Genomic DNA, 7,776 nt, shown 5'->3' with positions numbered 1-7,776 from the left:
ATTTCTCATCAACTGAGTTTAATAACCTGGAAAGTGCAAGTATTTAAAAGTCAGTAGGTGTAATGATAGAAACTGTGCTGTACATGCATCATTTTGAAGTTTATCAGTTTATATTAGTGCTTAAACTTTTAAAGTGTGGTAACATCACACATTCCCTTGACTGGGCTGCTCGCGGTCAAGGGAAGAGAGGTGTTCTCATCCAAGTTCGCATTCACGCCCACCGCCACTCTGGTGTCCTACATCCCAAAGAAAAACAGGAATGTGGTGCTCCTGAGCACACGGCACCCCGAGGCCGACATCAGCGACCGCGAGGACGGGAAACCGCTCATTGTCCGGGACTACAACCGCAACAAAGGTGGCGTGGACAACCTAGACAAGGTGATCGGAACGTACAGCTGCAGGAGGATGACCGCGCGCTGGCCCCTGGTCGTCTTTCACAACATTCTCGACGTCTCTTCCTACAACGCCTTCGTGATATGGAGAGAGATCAACCCCGACTGGATGCCGGGCAAGCGGAACAAGCGGAGGGTGTTCCTAGAGCAGCTGGGAAAGGCTCTCGTGACTCCGTTCATCGCACGAAGGGAGCGCATCCCCTGCACGAATGCGTCCGCCGCGGTTGTGAAGGCTGTAAAAGCCGCCGCCGCCGCCGCCGCACAAAGAGCTACTGACTACGACGCTCGACCCGAGTGTCCGGCCTCCTCCATAGCCCTAGCAGCAGCCCCGCTCGGGGCGAGTAAGAGGAATAGGTGTCAGATATGCCCCAGGAAAAAGGACTGTAAAACTCACACCGTGTGCCGCGGGTGTAACAAATACATCTGCAAGGGCTGCTCACTTGTCTATTGCCCTACGTGTGCGTCCTAATATGGGGTGGACTATGTGAGGGGGCCAACAGCCGGGGGAAGCAGGGACAACACAAGGGTTAAGTAACACATTTACTCCACAGCTCAAACTGACACCAGGGGGCGTCCTGTATTCTTTAAGTTACTTCAGTCCCCTTGAAACCTGTTGCAGCTCAGGAGACCATGTGATGTTCTCAAAGCAATGAATGCATTTTGAGCACAAATGAACTTAAACATCACCATTTTGAATCGTCATCTTTGTGAATGTTGAGCGGGTGGACCAGCAAACTTGCAGAATGCACTCCCAGAAGTGATAAATCAGCGTTCTCCACAAAAACATGAATATAGTTTGTACCACTGAGGTGTTATTGTATCAGATAAAGTAAAGAGCTGTGTTGTAATCACATAACTGCGGTCTCGTTGTGCTTTTGTTTTTTATCAGTTGTGCACTGTGTAACGTTTGCACGTGACTTACCTGGCACTTTGGGAGGTTGTGGTTTCGCTGTCGTAGAAGCTGTGGTGAACTTGCTGCCACCAGGGGGGGCTGTGTCAGTAGAAATCTCGGGTGGTGACTGTGTAGTGGACCCTGGCTGTGCTGTGCCTGATGTTGTTGGGACCTCAGGCGTTGGTGTGGGCTCATCTGAAAGGAAAAGAGTAAAGTTCAAACATTGGCTATTATCGCTTATCCCTGTCATTTTTTCCTCTTTCAGTTTAATGACATTTCTCATCAACTGAGTTCAATAACCTGGAAAGTGCAAGTATTTAAAAGTCAGAAGGTGTAATGATAGAAACTGTGCTGTACATGCATCATTTTGAAGTTTATCAGTTCATATTAGTGCTTAAACTTTTAAAATGTGGTAACATCACACATTCCCTTGACCGGGCTGCTCGCGGTCAAGGGAAGAGAGGTGTTCTCATCCAAGTTCGCATTCACGCCCACCGCCACTCTGGTGTCCTACATCCCAAAGATAAACAGGAATGTGGTGCTCCTGAGCACACGGCACCCCGAGGCCGACATCAGCGACCGCGAGGACGGGAAACCGGTCATCGTCCTGGACTACAACCGCAACAAAGGTGGCGTGGACAACCTAGACAAGGTGATCGGAACGTACAGCTGCAGGAGGATGACCGCGCGCTGGCCCCTGGTCGTCTTTCACAACATTCTCGACGTCTCTTCCTACAACGCCTTCGTGATATGGAGAGAGATCAACCCCGACTGGATGCCGGGCAAGCGGAACAAGCGGAGGGTGTTCCTAGAGCAGCTGGGAAAGGCTCTCGTGACTCCGTTCATCGCATGAAGGGAGCGCATCCCCCGCACGGACGCGTCCGCCATGGTTGTGAAGGCTGTAAAAGCCGCCGCCGCCGCCGCCGCCGCCGCCGCACAAAGAGCTCCTGACTACGACGCTCGACCCGAGTGTCCGGCCTCCTCCATAGCCCTAGCAGCAGCCCCGCTCGGGGCGAGTAAGAGGAATAGGTGTCAGATATGCCCCAGGAAAAAGGACTGTAAAACTCACACCGTGTGCCGCGGGTGTAACAAATACATCTGCAAGGGCTGCTCACTTGTCTATTGCCCTACGTGTGCGTCCTAATATGGGGTGGACTATGTGAGGGGGCCAACAGCCGGGGGAAGCAGGGACAACACAAGGGTTAAGTAACACATTTACTCCACAGCTCAAACTGACACCAGGGGGCGTCCTGTGTTCTTTAAGTTACTTCAGTCCCCTTGAAACCTGTTGCAGCTCAGGAGACCATGTGATGTTCTCAAAGCAATGAATGCATTTTGAGCACAAATGAACTTAAACTTCACCATTTTGAATCGTCATCTTTGTGAATGTTGAGCGGGTGGACCAGCAAACTTGCAGAATGCACTCCCAGAAGTGATAAATCAGCGTTCTCCACAAAAACATAAATATAGTTTGTAACACTGAGGTGTTATTGTATCAGATAAAGTAAAGAGCTGTGTTGTAATCACATAACTGCTGTCTCGTTGTGCTTTTGTTTTTTATCAGTTGTGCACTGTGTAACGTTTGCACGTGACTTACCTGGCACTTTGGGAGGTTGCGGTTTCACTGTCGGAGAAGCTGTGGTGAACTTGCTGCCACCAGGGGGGGCTGTGTCAGTAGAAATCTCGGGTGGTGACTGTGTAGTGGACCCTGGCTGTGCTGTGCCTGATGTTGTTGGGACCTCAGGCGTTGGTGTGGGCTCATCTGAAAGGAAAAGAGTAAAGTTCAAACATTGGCTATTATCGCTTATCCCTGTCATTTTTTCCTCTTTCAGTTTAATGACATTTCTCATCAACTGAGTTTAATAACCTGGAAAGTGCAAGTATTTAAAAGTCAGTAGGTGTAATGATAGAAACTGTGCTGTACATGCATCATTTTGAAGTTTATCAGTTTATATTAGTGCTTAAACTTTTAAAGTGTGGTAACATCACACATTCCCTTGACCGGGCTGCTCGCGGTCAAGGGAAGAGAGGTGTTCTCATCCAAGTTCGCATTCATGCCCACCGCCACTCTGGTGTCCTACATCCCAAAGATAAACAGGAATGTGGTGCTCCTGAGCACACGGCACCCCGAGGCCGACATCAGCGACCGCGAGGACGGGAAACCGCTCATTGTCCGGGACTACAACCGCAACAAAGGTGGCGTGGACAACCTAGACAAGGTGATCGGAACGTACAGCTGCAGGAGGATGACCGCGCGCTGGCCCCTGGTCGTCTTTCACAACATTCTCGACGTCTCTTCCTACAACGCCTTCGTGATATGGAGAGAGATCAACCCCGACTGGATGCCGGGCAAGCGGAACAAGCGGAGGGTGTTCCTAGAGCAGCTGGGAAAGGCTCTCGTGACTCCGTTCATCGCACGAAGGGAGCGCATCCCCCTGCACGAATGCGTCCGCCGCGGTTGTGAAGGCTGTAAAAGCCGCCGCCGCCGCCGCCGCACAAAGAGCTACTGACTACGACGCTCGACCCGAGTGTCCGGCCTCCTCCATAGCCCTAGCAGCAGCCCCGCTCGGGGCGAGTAAGAGGAATAGGTGTCAGATATGCCCCAGGAAAAAGGACTGTAAAACTCACACCGTGTGCCGCGGGTGTAACAAATACATCTGCAAGGGCTGCTCACTTGTCTATTGCCCTACGTGTGCGTCCTAATATGGGGTGGACTATGTGAGGGGGCCAACAGCCGGGGGAAGCAGGGACAACACAAGGGTTAAGTAACACATTTACTCCACAGCTCAAACTGACACCAGGGGGCGTCCTGTGTTCTTTAAGTTACTTCAGTCCCCTTGAAACCTGTTGCAGCTCAGGAGACCATGTGATGTTCTCAAAGCAATGAATGCATTTTGAGCACAAATGAACTTAAACATCACCATTTTGAATCGTCATCTTTGTGAATGTTGAGCGGGTGGACCAGCAAACTTGCAGAATGCACTCCCAGAAGTGATAAATCAGCGTTCTCCACAAAAAAATCAATATAGTTTGTGCCACTGAGGTGTTATTGTATCAGATAGAGTAAAGAGCTGTGTTGTAATCACATAACTGCTGTCTCGTTGTGCTTTTGTTTTTTATCAGTTGTGCACTGTGTAACGTTTGCACGTGACTTACCTGGCACTTTGGGAGGTTGCGGTTTCACTGTCGGAGAAGCTGTGGTGAACTTGCTGCCACCAGGGGGGGCTGTGTCAGTAGAAATCTCGGGTGGTGACTGTGTAGTGGACCCTGGCTGTGCTGTGCCTGATGTTGTTGGGACCTCAGGCGTTGGTGTGGGCTCATCTGAAAGGAAAAGAGTAAAGTTCAAACATTGGCTATTATCGCTTATCCCTGTCATTTTTTCCTCTTTCAGTTTAATGACATTTCTCATCAACTGAGTTTAATAACCTGGAAAGTGCAAGTATTTAAAAGTCAGTAGGTGTAATGATAGAAACTGTGCTGTACATGCATCATTTTGAAGTTTATCAGTTTATATTAGTGCTTAAACTTTTAAAGTGTGGTAACATCACACATTCCCTTGACCGGGCTGCTCACGGTCAAGGGAAGAGAGGTGTTCTCATCCAAGTTCGCATTCACGCCCACCGCCACTCTGGTGTCCTACATCCCAAAGATAAACAGGAATGTGGTGCTCCTGAGCACACGGCACCCCGAGGCCAACATCAGCGACCGCGAGGACGGGAAACCGGTCATCGTCCTGGACTACAACCGCAACAAAGGTGGCGTGGACAACCTAGACAAGGTGATCGGAACGTACAGCTGCAGGAGGATGACCGCGCGCTGGCCCCTGGTCGTCTTTCACAACATTCTCGACGTCTCTTCCTACAACGCCTTCGTGATATGGAGAGAGATCAACCCCGACTGGATGCCGGGCAAGCGGAACAAGCGGAGGGTGTTCCTAGAGCAGCTGGGAAAGGCTCTCGTGACTCCGTTCATCGCACGAAGGGAGCGCATCCCCCGCACGGACGCGTCCGCCGCGGTTGTGAAGGCTGTAAAAGCCGCCGCCGCCGCCGCCGCTGCACAAAGAGCTCCTGACTACGACGCTCGACCCGAGTGTCTGGCCTCCTCCATAGCCCTAGCAGCAGCCCCGCTCGGGGCGAGTAAGAGGAATAGGTGTCAGATATGCCCCAGGAAAAAGGACTGTAAAACTCACACCGTGTGCCGCGGGTGTAACAAATACATCTGCAAGGGCTGCTCACTTGTCTATTGCCCTACGTGTGCGTCCTAATATGGGGTGGACTATGTGAGGGGGCCAACAGCCGGGGGAAGCAGGGACAACACAAGGGTTAAGTAACACATTTACTCCACAGCTCAAACTGACACCAGGGGGCGTCCTGTGTTCTTTAAGTTACTTCAGTCCCCTTGAAACCTGTTGCAGCTCAGGAGACCATGTGATGTTCTCAAAGCAATGAATGCATTTTGAGCACAAATGAACTTAAAAATCACCATTTTGAATCGTCATCTTTGTGAATGTTGAGCGGGTGGACCAGCAAACTTGCAGAATGCACTCCCAGAAGTGATAAATCAGCATTCTCCACAAAAACATGAATATAGTTTGTACCACTGAGGTGTTATTGTATCAGATAAAGTAAAGAGCTGTGTTGTAATCACATAACTGCTGTCTCGTTGTGCTTTTGTTTTTTATCAGTTGTGCACTGTGTAACGTTTGCACGTGACTTACCTGGCACTTTGGGAGGTTGTGGTTTCGCTGTCGTAGAAGCTGTGGTGAACTTGCTGCCACCAGGGGGGGCTGTGTCAGTAGAAATCTCGGGTGGTGACTGTGTAGTGGACCCTGGCTGTGCTGTGCCTGATGTTGTTGGGACCTCAGGCGTTGGTGTGGGCTCATCTGAAAGGAAAAGAGTAAAGTTCAAACATTGGCTATTATCGCTTATCCCTGTCATTTTTTCCTCTTTCAGTTTAATGACATTTCTCATCAACTGAGTTTAATAACCTGGAAAGTGCAAGTATTTAAAAGTCAGAAGGTGTAATGATAGAAACTGTGCTGTACATGCATCATTTTGAAGTTTATCAGTTCATATTAGTGCTTAAACTTTTAAAATGTGGTAACATCACACATTCCCTTGACCGGGCTGCTCGCGGTCAAGGGAAGAGAGGTGTTCTCATCCAAGTTCGCATTCACGCCCACCGCCACTCTGGTGTCCTACATCCCAAAGATAAACAGGAATGTGGTGCTCCTGAGCACACGGCACCCCGAGGCCGACATCAGCGACCGCGAGGACGGGAAACCGGTCATCGTCCTGGACTACAACCGCAACAAAGGTGGCGTGGACAACCTAGACAAGGTGATCGGAACGTACAGCTGCAGGAGGATGACCGCGCGCTGGCCCCTGGTCGTCTTTCACAACATTCTCGACGTCTCTTCCTACAACGCCTTCGAGATATGGAGAGAGATCAACCCCGACTGGATGCCGGGCAAGCGGAACAAGCGGAGGGTGTTCCTAGAGCAGCTGGGAAAGGCTCTCGTGACTCCGTTCATCGCACGAAGGGAGCGCATCCCCCGCACGGATGCGTCCGCCGCGGTTGTGAAGGCTGTAAAAGCCGCCGCCGCCGCCGCCGCCGCCGCCGCACAAAGAGCTACTGACTACGACGCTCGACCCGAGTGTCCGGCCTCCTCCATAGCCCTAGCAGCAGCCCCGCTCGGGGCGAGTAAGAGGAATAGGTGTCAGATATGCCCCAGGAAAAAGGACTGTAAAACTCACACCGTGTGCCGCGGGTGTAACAAATACATCTGCAAGGGCTGCTCACTTGTCTATTGCCCTACGTGTGCGTCCTAATATGGGGTGGACTATGTGAGGGGGCCAACAGCCGGGGGAAGCAGGGACAACACAAGGGTTAAGTAACACATTTACTCCACAGCTCAAACTGACACCAGGGGGCGTCCTGTGTTCTTTAAGTTACTTCAGTCCCCTTGAAACCTGTTGCAGCTCAGGAGACCATGTGATGTTCTCAAAGCAATGAATGCATTTTGAGCACAAATGAACTTAAACATCACCATTTTGAATCGTCATCTTTGTGAATGTTGAGCGGGTGGACCAGCAAACTTGCAGAATGCACTCCCAGAAGTGATAAATCAGCGTTCTCCACAAAAACATCAATATAGTTTGTGCCACTGAGGTGTTATTGTATCAGATAAAGTAAAGAGCTGTGTTGTAATCACATAACTGCTGTCTCGTTGTGCTTTTGTTTTTTATCAGTTGTGCACTGTGTAACGTTTGCACGTGACTTACCTGGCACTTTGGGAGGTTGTGGTTTCGCTGTCGGAGAAGCTGTGGTGAACTTGCTGCCACCAGGGGGGGCTGTGTCAGTAGAAATCTCGGGTGGTGACTGTGTAGTGGACCCTGGCTGTGCTGTGCCTGATGTTGTTGGGACCTCAGGCGTTGGTGTGGGCTCATCTGAAAGGAAAAGAGTAAAGTTCAAACATTGGCTATTATCGCT

This window comes from Hippoglossus hippoglossus, chromosome 22, assembly GCF_009819705.1.
Source record: "Hippoglossus hippoglossus isolate fHipHip1 chromosome 22, fHipHip1.pri, whole genome shotgun sequence".
NCBI lineage: Eukaryota > Metazoa > Chordata > Actinopteri > Pleuronectiformes > Pleuronectidae > Hippoglossus > Hippoglossus hippoglossus.
The sequence above is the reverse complement of the archived record's forward strand: the minus strand, read 5'-3'. Positions refer to the sequence as shown.